This window comes from Alosa sapidissima, chromosome 12 (genome assembly GCF_018492685.1).
Source record: "Alosa sapidissima isolate fAloSap1 chromosome 12, fAloSap1.pri, whole genome shotgun sequence".
Taxonomy (NCBI): Eukaryota; Metazoa; Chordata; class Actinopteri; order Clupeiformes; family Clupeidae; genus Alosa; species Alosa sapidissima.
In genome coordinates, this window is record NC_055968.1 from 15,539,862 (window position 1) to 15,552,546 (window position 12,685).

A 12,685-nucleotide genomic window follows, 5' to 3' on the forward strand; every position below is an offset into this window, starting at 1 on the left:
GAGAAACTAATGGGAATAGCCGTTACTGTCAGGACACACTTTAAATGACTGCTCTGACTTTGGCTTTTCTAATAACATCGTCCTCCAATGCGAAAGGTTACATTCACCCCTGTGGTTTTAGAGCATATCATTATGGGTTTATGAAAGCCCCTCCTCTCTCTCTCTATCTCTCTCTCTCTCTTTCCATGGAGAGACTCATGGGAGCATCGGTACTTGTGTGTTAAAAAGGCACATTGGCTGCGTTTGGCCGGATGGCTCACTCGGGTCCTCTGCCAGTGGGGTAGGAATGAGGTGTTAGTTTATTACCGGGGCAGTGCGGGGCGGCGCAGGGCCGAGGTGTTTATGGGCACCCAGCAGGGATGGGGTGCTCAAGCATAGTGTCATCTCACACATGCATTTTTATTGCACATCTCTCTCTCTCCCTCTCTCTCTATTTCCATCGTTCTCTCATCTCTCTCTCTCTCTCATTCCCTCTCTTTCTCTCAAACACTCACACACACACATACACACACACACACACACACACACACACACACACACACACACACTCACTCACTCACTCACTCACACACACACACACACACACACACACACACACACACACACACACACACTCTATCTCACTCTTGCTCTCCCTTACAGACAGACATACATACACACTTTCTCTCTTTCACACATGAACGCACACACACACACACACACACTCAAACACTCACACACACTACCCCTTTGTGTCAGAGTGTGAATAGCAGCAGTTTGAAGTGAGACTCTTTGGACAGAAGGTATATAGGATTCTGTTTATAGTTTCAGGGATTTTTGGATTTTTCACTCCCTCCCTGCCCCTGCTGGCTGGGAGATTTATTCTTTATCTATTTTATCTGCAATGCAAATGTCCTTCATTCTCATTTCCCTATTTTTTTCCTCCTCTTTACAATTAAAATCACCCAAATCAAATGTTTGTCCGAATGATTGTACGAAATGCAATAAGTGCATTGACATGCAATTGTTGCGGTGGCAAACCTCAAGGATTTAAAGGGTGATCATGTTTTATATTACAAGTATTGATTGAACACTGGAAATAACTCAATGTGGATTTTAACCCAGTGGGAAATAAACTTGCAGTCTAATGAAAATGAGTATTGAGCATTTCGCCTCTTGTTTGTGCTCAGCTAAAGTAGAATGAGGCTGTAGGTGCTAATGACCCACTGGGTTGACCTGAGGAATTTATAAAAATGTAAATGATAAAGCTGTAAGTTATTAGGTTTGGGGAGCATATTTATGAAGCAAATCTAGGCAGTGCACTGGAACCTGATATACACAATGAGACCTTTGAAGTATTATATTTCACACAGTGAAACCTTTGAATAATCATGTTTCTTACATGTATGTTACTTACATACTCCAAATCTACCTACCTTCAAAATCTTGCCATCACCAAGAGTCTGAGAGAGCCTCATGAGTGTACGCTCTGCTAAGCACTTTGTGTGTCTGCACTATTCACCTTCAGTAGCTTAAGTACCATGTTTACCTCGCCATCCCGTGCAAGCCACTCCTCTGCTCCGTCTGCTTGCTTGCTGAAAACTTTGATGTCTGATTCACTGAACGCGTTCCTCTCCCTGGCCCCGTACGCCGAGAGTGAGGAAGTCCTGTGTTATTCTCCCGAAGGCTTCTCTGACGCGTCCCTGCAGCGCCGTCTCTTTCAGCCTCCATCTCCCTCCTGATTTCCATGCGCTGTGAGACACTCGAAAGTCTCCACAATGCCTCCTCTCCTCTCCTCTCCTGGGAGCCTTAATTGACAAGTGTGTACAATAACTAATCAGCTGCGGAGTGACTGGCCTTTGAAATGATGAATTGACTCGACTCATTTCAGATAATCCGCTGCGTTACCGAGTGAGGGAGCGAAGCGAACGAGGTCCCGGATCCACCGGCGGAAACGGAAGATGCGGGCGGTTGCACTGGCTTGTGCAATCTGCTAGTCATTTTGTACATTTTTGTAATCACACAGGCAGACATACAGTACAAGTGCATGATAATCACACACACACACACACATACAAACACACACACACACACACACACACACACACACAGAGACATGCACATGCCTACACACATACGTACATGCACACAAATGCAGCCATACACACACAATCACGTACACACACTTATACACAGTAATCTAGAGTCTAGAGGGAGCAAAACTACCCTCATGGAAAAGGCAAAACATTCTGAATACCTGAAAACCTGGTCAGTTCAGCTTTTGATCAGAGCTGCAACAATGTTGGGCGTAAAACTCTACAATTTCCTTGTAGCCGTTTCTGTAATTAAGGACCTTACACAGAGATGATGACTTGCAGCCTGCCTTCAGGTTTCCAGGCCGCCAAAGATGTATGTAAAAATATTCATGCTCTCTGCATGCAAAGTTTCTTTTGCCATTTAGACTCGTAATTAGATTAAGGTGAACTAAGATAGGAGAAATCTCACGCTCAGGTTGGAGAAAGTAGGGCATTCGGGGGGTTTGGGCTTCATCGACAGGCCCCGTGGCAGAAAATGTCACTCAGAGAGAGGAAAGAAACAGAGACAGCCAAGAGAAAGAGAGAGAGAGAGAATAAGAGAGAGAGAGAGAGAGATAGAAAGAACTGAGGCAGAATCTCTCCTGGAAGACAAGCCCAACAAAGGCGAAGAGAGTGGCGGTGGTCCCCCACATGTATATTTCATCACACGATTGTGATTTTTATATTATTTAACCACGGTTCCATATGGCGCGTGCTGACACGGCACTTCTGTGCTTGCTCGCACAAAACCCTGTGGTGAGGGCGGGCGTGTGGCACTCTGCTTCCTTGTGTGCATTAAGATCCCTCACGCTTGCATGCCTGCAAACACACACACACACACACACACACGGACACACGGACACACGGACACACAGAGGCAGCTAGCCCAAAGGGAGTTGTTATGCATACATGCGCACACACACACACACACACACACACACACACACACACACACACACACACACACACACACACACACACACACAGAGCTTTAAGATGGCGCTTGACTTGAACTCTTGCAGCACAGCTAAATATTTTGAATAGCAGTGAAGTCAACCAGAGTGTCTGTCTATTGCACAAACAAATGGATGCAATATAATTGTGTCATATTGCATATTCGTCATTCTCTCCCAAATCACATGGATGCACACGTGAAACACCATCGACTACTAAACTGCACTGCCACCAAGGCGGTCCACAAGAATGAATGCAGCTTCGCATAGCTCTGATTCAGGTCACGATGACATCCATATCATTTAGATCGCAAGTGTTTGTTTTGTTATGACAACACATAATCAAAGCAACGTGGGGGGTCTGAAGGCGAGGCCGCGTACATAAATGACAACCCATGAGCAATTACGCTCATCGCTGCTGATGATTTGGTCAATAGATAGATAGTTATTCCATTAGATATCAAGCAAAACATCCTGAAAATGAAAACAAATGAGGCTGTCAAGGCTGTGGGATGAAGCAAGCGAGGCTGAATGAGTATTGGCCTTCCCCTTTTTCTCTCTTCAGCACACACACACACACACACACACACACACACACACACACACACACACACACACATACTCACTCACACACATGAACACACACACACACACATACTCAAACGTATACACATGCACAAACATACACACACACACACATCCTCAAACAGATTCTGTCTCTCTCTCTCTCTCTCTTGCTCACTCTATCTCTTTTCTCCTTCCTCTCCCTTCCACTGTCTCACTCCATCTTCTTCTCACTCTATTTTCTCTCTCCCTCTCCTGCTCCCTTTCTTCTCCGTCTCACTTTCTTCTCCTCATTTCTCTCTCTCTCTCCATCTCTCTCTCTCTCTCTCTCTCTGTCTCTTTCTCTGTCTTGCTCTCTCTCTCTCTCTCTCTCTCTGTCTCTCTCTCTTCTCCTTCTAATCCATTTTTAATAATAAAGCTAAGAGCAGGTCTGTAGCTGAGGGATTGGAGCTTCCTTCTCCCCTCCACCTCTCGCCCATTTAAAAAAAAGCCTCAGGTCGGTCGAGAGTGGCGAACAGGGGCCATTTCTCCAAACAGACAGAGCCTGACCCACTGGACGGTTTCCAGGGGGAGCAGGGGGGATCCTGGCGGCCATCACTGGCTGTCCGTGGAGACGGCAGATGCCAACCCCCGCCAGCATGGAGGAAATGGGTGGGTCTGGTTCGGACTGGCCCGGTGCTCGGCGTGCTGTGGAAACCAGAGTCTGCCAGCTCAGTGCCGTGTCATGTGTGTATGTCTGTGGAGGTGCCACTGCCAGACTATAACCCACTTACTGAGCTACAGGATGTGGAATGTGTGTGTGTGTGTGTGTGTGTGTGTGTGTGTGTGTACTTATATATATATATATATATATATAGATAGATATATATATATATATATATATATATATATATATATATATATATATATATATATATATATATATATATATAGATATATATATATATATATATAGAGATAGATAGATAGATATGCTACATACTATATATATATATAATATATATTACATACAATAAGTGCATGTGGTTGAGCTTCATTTTGCATCGATACTTTGTAAAGAACAGTTTCATGTTAATAGTTATGGCTAGTTTCATGTAGATAGTTATGGCTAGATAGTTATGGTGTTATCCCCTCTGCACAGTCAACAAAATCCGTTTAGCCAAGGTTGACCTCTTCTGTAGCATGGCCACTGAAGGGTTTGGGACTAAACAAAAGTGATTGTGGCACCTGGTCAATAGAGTCCCAGACTAGCCAGTGGTCTCCTCAGGGACCAGTGCCGTATGCTTTGCATGTGCTAAAGGTTTTTAGCACTTTGCAGAAATCCATTATGTCCGCTGTAAGGCCCGTTGACAGCAGCCTGCCAAAGTGAACAGTAGGCAGCATCCTCGCTGCATCCGGAGCATTAACACCCGTTTTTCCAATACGCCACACCAATGCACACAAAGGCACGGCGAGGAAATCACAGTTTGCCAGGGTTTTTTTTTAGGCCAGAACTGGACTCAGCCTTTAGCATGCTTATACCTGTAAATGAAATAGCAAGCTGGGCGGCTATTATGAAATTTACAGAAATAAACCGCACATGCTTTTAAGGCTTAGGGATATATTTATGTATTTGCAGGTTCGCCTTATGCAGCATTTTTTTTCTGGCCTGTAACTGTTAACTCCGCAGTTTTTGAGCAGCTTGTATAAAATACGCGTGGCAGATACATATTCCACCTTCGTCAAGGTCTGGGCCATGGAGGTCGTTGCCACGGTGAACCTGCTTCGCCCACCACCTTCCCACGTCACCGCCTTCCCTCCTGACGGGCGCGATTTCTCTCCGTCAAACGCGGCCGCCGGCGAAACGCTCCTCTCCCACACGGGACCGGAGCGTGAAGAAGCTTATCGCTTACGCTATCCTACTCTCTCTCTTCCTTCTCTCTTTCGATTTGACACTCTTGCTCTCCTCTCCGATCGGAGCTGTAATTTATGTCTGACTCTGTCCGTCTGCTACTTCTTCGTCTTCTTCTTTTTTCTACTTCCTCCCTTTTTTCTCTTTCTCTTTTCTTTCACACTCTCTCCGGGTCCTCTCTTCTCTCCTCGAGTCGAGTTGAGTCGGAGCACAGCCAGAGCTTATTGCTGCTCTGAGGAGTTTCAGTCCCAGCGGGACACAAAGCGATCTTGGCCTTACCTTTATGAGCGATGCACAAGGCAGCACATTACACATAATGCCTGTTTGGTGTGGCTGTTTAATGAACTTTGTTGTATCTTGCTGTAGTCGATTTCGTCCTTCAGAAAGGGATGGGGTGGGGTGTACGGGGCGTGTGTATTTGTGTCCATGTGTGCGTGTGTGTGTGTGTCTGTGTGTGTGTATGTGTGTGAGTGTGTGTGTGTGTAGTTGTGTGAGTGTGTGTGAGTGTGTTTGTCTATGTGTGTCTGTGTGTGTGCGTGTGTGTGTATGCGTGTGTGTGTGTGTGTTTGTGTGTGTTTGTGTGTGTGCGTGTTTGTGTGTGTGTGTGTTTTTGTGTGTGTGTGAGAGTGTGTGTTAGGGGGGAGTTAATTACTTGAGAGCAACCGCTGCATGAAGGTAACTCATTAGCCCCGCTGAGATCATCACAAGGTAACAGGAGGGAGAGGCCTGTGGAGGCGATCTGGGGGGTGCAGGGCATGTGTGTGTGTGTGTGTGTGTGTGTGTGTGTGTGGGGGGGGGGGGGGGGGGGGTACAAGGGCAGTGGAGCAAAGAGGGGAGGGTTGTTGGGGGTGGGGTGTGTATTTCACCTCCAACCTCATGAATCAGTGTCAACGGACCGATGAGAAAATAATTAAGAAACAGACAGGAACGCCGTTAAATACCGCCAAAGGTAAAAGTTGTTACTGTAACGTTACAGAAAATGTGGCCGGGACATAACACAAGCGCCAGCAAATGGAAATAAGGTTGGGTGGAGAGTGAGAAGAAAAAAACTCTTCACCTTAAGTGATGCCAAAAGGCTTCACAAAATGGCATTATAAAGGCAGACAATATAAATAGCACCGCAATATTGTAAATGTTTATATACTGTGCGCGTAGACGTTGCACAGCAGTTTCAGGATTTATGGCTGCCGGAGTAATATGATGAGGCCTACACGTGGCAGTGAGTCATATTTCACGTTTGTTATTGCGTTGAGTGTAAATTTGCCCAGACACGTATGGTGGAGATAAAATATTTTAAGCAATTTCGGCATCTATTATTTCTCTCGCCCACAAATTCCGCGGTGTCCAGGCCAGGCACCATAACATCACTTTACCTGAAACGCTCACAGAGCCTCTAAGAGATGATGACAGGATCAGTGTAGCTTGTGGGAAATTTCAGACAAAGCCAAATGAGACAAGACTTCTAAATATGTTTTGGGTTTTTTTTCCCATGAGAGGGAGATGACAGCGCAGCACAGAGAAATGAACATAACTGTTAAATCATTAAGCAAACTGTTTTGATTAAAATTACAACTATTGTTGGACAGAACAGGGGAAGCTTAGCTTTGCTTGGCCTCCAGGACACTAGACGAGATAGGGTATAGTCCAGTAGTCTAGTCTGTAAATAATAAAATACTGTTGGGGTGTTTTTTTAAAGGGTTTATTGTTGAGGCCACAGTGCCTAATGTTCTAGGGGAGGCCATGAAATCATTAGATAGAGCAAGCAAATAAAATCAGATGGTGTAATGCATTATATATCAGTTCCTGTCATCGCGCATACACACACACACGCACACACATACATACATACACACTATCTGATGGCATTTTCTCAAGCTTTTACGATGGAACTATGACATGTGTATCACGTTTAGTGCCGGAGGGAACCCCCACCCTGCGTATGCTTTGTGGACTCGCTCTGGTCCCTGCCTCTGCGGCAGGGCGTGTTGGACAGGATGATGTAACAGTTTGCCATACCCTTTCCCACACTAAAGTGTTTGTTTGGAGGAAGTGTACTGAGTGTGTGTGTTTGTGTGTTGTGTGTGTGTGTGTGTGTGTGTGTGTGTGTGTGTGTGTGTACATACTGTATGTGTTTGTCAAAGTGTTTATATATGTGTGTATGTATATGTACTGTATGTGTGTCACTTTGTGTGTGTGTGTGTGTGTGTGTGTGTGTGTGTGTTACTATGTGTATTTGTCTGTGAGTGTGTCTATGTATGTGTGTATGTATGTGTACTGAATGTGTGCGACTGCGTGTGAGTGTGTAAATGGGTTAGCACATAAAGTGGTCGGGGACCTCTGTGATTCGGTTTGCTGCGTAAAAGACTGCCGTGCTAAAGCAGTGTGGCCCTATAACGTATCCCTGAGGGCCGTTTAGCTGAAGGATGCCGCGCTCCACTCCGCTCCGCTCCACTTCGCACCGCAACGCGCCGCGTCGCTCTTATCACGGGCACTGAGAAGGCCACATCCTGGCGTTCAGGCTCATGATGACTTTAACACGGCCCCTGTCGCCACGCCAACCGAACAAGAAGCTGTCACACACGCAGGGGATGATGAAACTTGGAGAAAACCGGGGAGACGTGATAGAGGATGCCGTTGCCACGTCAACACTGTTGCTGGGTCAGATTCTGCCAATCCCAACTTTTAAAGACTGTAGTAACAACGGAACGGTAAAGAGGAGGTGTCCTTTGCTGTTCCGTTATAATATTTTTGCTACTTTCACTTTAATTTTTTAACAGGATTGTCTTTCTGAAGCTTGTGGTGTTAATTTATAGACTCGCAGACATTGTCCATGGGATGTGCAAATGTATTTCTGACAGCATGAACAGAATCAATAGTAAACCCAAAAATACTTTCTCTTTCCAAAGTATGCGACATCACTGCTTCCAGAAAATAAAACCCTCGGTGGATATTGTCATCGTCTGAACGTAGTTAGATCACTGTATAGCATAAAACTTTGTTCTATGGTTTATAAACAAAAAGCAAAATATAGCTTAAAGTAAACCCCCCTAGAATCCTTAGAGGTTGTTCCAAGTTTGTAACACCAACACAATCCTACCCTGCTATACCCCCAACTGTAAAAACACAAGGCGCAAAAAAAAAGAGAGAGCAATTATTCCGGGAGAGATCTGGCAACGTCAAGTCTCTTAGTGCTGCTCAGCATTCCCTGCCAAAGCCTTCTTTTCCTCTCCTCTCCTCTCCTCTCTTCTCCTCTCTTCTTCCTCTTCTCCTCTCTCCTCTCCTCTCCCCACCAGACACACCGACACACACAACAGCCAGCAAGAACACAAGCGTCTCGAGCCCAGAGCTTATACAACAAGCTGATCTCTCTCAGTATTGCAGACACAGCTATATATATAACATATGTAATTAAATGGATTAAATTCTACTGGCTAAGCATTCCGATCTCTCTGGCGGTTTATTAAAATCTCTCGCTCTCCCTCTTCTCTATTGGGGTCTGTGTGGTCAACCTTGTTGTGTTGTTGTTGTTGTGGAGTTGCGGTTGCTCTACGGAGGAGCATTGTTTGCTTGCTCGGTTATTGTATCACTATTGGAGCCCACATAAAGGGGGGGGGTGGGGGGGGGGGGCAGGGGGGGAGCCAAATTGCTTGGTATTCCAAACTACAGTGCAGGGTTGGGGATAGAGAACGAGAGAGATATCAGCAATACCACACAATCTCTCTGTGGTCATCTCTTATCGGCTCCCCAAATGAGTGGACGTGGACGGCCTTCACACAGCACGGCCCTGGCTGCAAAGCTCCATAATTTCCTTTAATAAATGTATCCATTCATTATTTTTGTTTAGTTTTGTTTTTATCTCGATGGTAATACTGTTCCTAATTTGCCCTTATCTCTGAGGCTGACAGAGGAATTCACACTGGAGCTGGGAGTGGATGGGGAGATGACCCGGCTCAGAAACCCCATCCCCCCCTCCCTCAGCCCTTTATCCCCAGCACCAATGAAACATGACTGACAGCCCGATGTATGAGTAGTTGTCATAGCAACCAGCCCATTTCTCTTTTTCTCTTCGTTCTCTCTGGTGTGAGCCTCCTCTTTCTCTCTGTCCATCTCTCTCTCTCTCTCTCTCTCTCTCTCTCTCTTTCTTTCTGTCTCCACTACTGCTGTTACTAGCATTCGGCTGAAAAACAGAGCAGACTGGCTGCTGTAAGACACACACGTAGAAACTCACACACACATACACATGCACAAACACTCATATGCAAACACAAACACAAATACACACATACACACTTATATACACACAAACACTCACACAACTACACACACACACACTCACACACACACACACACACACACACTCACACACACACACTAGCACACACACACACACACACACACACACACACCCTTGTAGCCCTCCCCACACAGGACAGTGATTTACCAACTCCAATGGCATGCCTTCTTCATCCATCCTACCTTATCAGGAGCTACAGGCTCTTATGCAAGCCGCTGCATGGGCTGCATTTTTTAGAGAGCCACACTGCAAGGTTCGCCCCGGCATCGGCATCAGCTGCGTCTGAGATATATCCAATTGCTATTCAGGGGACGCCTTATCTGTTTCACTGTCAAAAATAGCCACCCCTGGGATTTAATAAGGGGGCGAGCCACCATAACTCTCAAATGTTTTAGTCGGCAATGAATAAGAATGATGCACTTTTTTTTTTTTTTTTTTAAAGGGTCTGTTTTTTTTTCTTTCTTTTTTTTTGTTAAAGGAACCTTGAGCATTTTCCATGGTAATGAAGCAAGGAGTAAACAATGTCAGAATAATATTCAAATGCAGGAGCTGATGAAGGATCTCCGCTCTGTGATGGGCAGAATAGAGGAAGCCATATAATTATACATGCAGGCTACTTTGTTTCAACATACAGTGGCAGCACAAAATAGCTCCACGGCCATAACATCTTTGTGGGGTAGCGACTGTGAGGCAATACAAATCCACCTTCAAGGCCTTGCCTTACAGCTACTGTTATATGTTGTTGTGTCAACACATAGTAACACAAATGCTCTCATGAGCATGCGGATCTTTATTAAAATCATCCAATGTTATCACGAGAGAATGTGTACTCTTGTGTATGCAAGGGTAAGATGTAGTAACAGTGATCACACAGAGAACCCTGTCTATGGAGTTTCCCCCATGCGGCTCATTAATTATTGAAAGTGTTTGTGTGTGTAAATGTGTGTGTGAGGTCTACGCTAACAGAGACTGCTTCATGTCAAGGGCCATAGTCCAGCCATAGCTCAGGTCTGTTCCTGCTAACCAGTCCAAGCAGTCACTCCTATGAGGGTCTTGGAGATGATGAGATGTGTGGTTATGTATTATTTAATTTCTTCCTTCAACCACACTTGAGACATTCATGTTTGGCACCAATGAAAAAAACAACACTACTCACACATGCTCATGCATGCAGTGTTTCAGTGAGCATATCCCACAGATGCAGGGGCTGAAGATGTGTGTTAGCGAGCTTCTAATTAGCGTCCTCTGGCCTGAAGCATTCTGATGCACAGTATTGGTTTATCCGTTATAGGGTGCGATATTGCTTTATTCAGCTAAAGGCTGATTTCCTGGAAGTGCGATCTATCAGCGGCTTGGACAGCTGCAAACGTTGTGTTTTTAAAGAGGTGGAAATACTACTGACGGTCTACGGACGGTATGAATATCTGAGAGCGCGTATGAAATTCATATAGGTCAGCCGCATGCATTAGTCCTGCCAGTCAGGCTCACCGTCATCCACATCCACTCTCGCATGCAGAGAGCCACAAGCACGACCAGCTAAGGAACCATAAGTAGCATAAAAGAGGCCAGAAAAGCTGAATATACCAGTGGATGTGGGTGAGTGAACGAGAGAGAGGGAGAGAGAGAGAGAGTGCATAGATTTGCACATGAACACCAATACCCCACCTAAGAATTCATATCCCCCTCAGGGAAGGGTTGAGGGGAAAAAAACATGGGACCATCTTGGCCTTTTATTTTCCAGTTCAGGGCTTTCCCTTTTTTGCAGATAAATGCTCTCCAATCCACCATGACAGATGTCACAATGAATCTCTTCTATTTTGATACGTACCCTCTGATCCTGCCACAAACAATAAAGAGTGTGCGGCAGGGCCGCACCCTCCCTAGACAGCGTTCTGACACTCGTGATTATTTTAAAGGTGCATCACAGGGCAGTATCGAGCAGCCAGCGAAGTGGACGGGGGACGGGGGTGGGGGACACAGGCTCGGGGCCTGCCGTTCCTGGTCGGCCATGTGGGTTAATATCAGCCGGGTGTGGGTCAGCTCTGTGCTCGCAGACGCACGCACAGGAAGGCAGAGAGGAATATAAAGAGGCTGTCAGCTGGCACCAGAGACGGGGAGCCAGAACTGCGCCGCTGTGCAGGAGAAAAGACTGTTTTATGTTCTGTAGCATGGCTTCAAGTCGTGTCGTTTCTGTTAACATGACATTACTCAAAAGACACACATGCGTGTGTATACACACACATACACACAGAGGAAGAGGAGAGAGACACCTACACACACACACACACACACACATAGATTCAGACACACACAAACATCCATTAATGCTGCATATCAGGTCAAGGTAAGACCCACTTCCTTTGACATGGTTCAATACTACACTTACTGAAAAGTCAGCATTCCCCAGGCAGCCCAACAGTGCTATTGTTCACCGAAGAGCGCTGAAATATTTCTTTGCCTATACTGAAACTACTGGATCAGCAGCAATTAAGCATAGTCTGAGGGGAGAAAAAAAGATTGAAAAATAAATAGCCTGCATTCAGTAAAATTGTAGGTCAGCAGTAGCGGAGTTGCGGGAACGCCCTAAAGGCTGTGTGCTGCTGCGTGGTGCTGTGCGCCGCGCGTCGTGCGTCGTGCGCGCGGATCTGAGAGACCACTGCTTTTCATCAGGCCCCGTTGCCTCTCGCCGTTACCTACGGGGGAGGACCCGAGCGTGGCAGCTCACACACAACCCCGGGCCCTCCCCAGGCCAGAGTACAGCAGCAGCAGCGGCGGCGGCAGTTAAGGCAGCAAACCCAATTATCTTAGAAATTAAAATGAGCAGACTTGGCATGGGAACAATGCTCTCTGACTCAACTCCAAGAGCTAAATGGGGCAGACAAATACAGTTGCCATTTTCATGTACCGGCCACAGAACACTGAGTACTAC

At 45.9% G+C, this 12,685-nt stretch overlaps 1 protein-coding gene across 4 annotated transcripts in view; it reads left to right on the forward strand.

The window, feature by feature from the left end:
- Positions 1-1,910: 1,910 nt before the first annotated feature.
- The window catches only part of celf5a (cugbp, Elav-like family member 5a), a 39,306-nt gene continuing 28,531 nt past the window's right edge, over positions 1,911-12,685 (forward strand). The window contains exon 1 of one of the 4 annotated variants that reach the window (XM_042057451.1): positions 1,911-1,983. The gene's annotated coding sequence lies outside the window, so the exon portion shown is untranslated. The remainder of the gene's footprint in view (positions 1,984-12,685) is intronic. The other 3 variants (XM_042057448.1, XM_042057449.1, XM_042057452.1) reach the window with 3 other exon arrangements.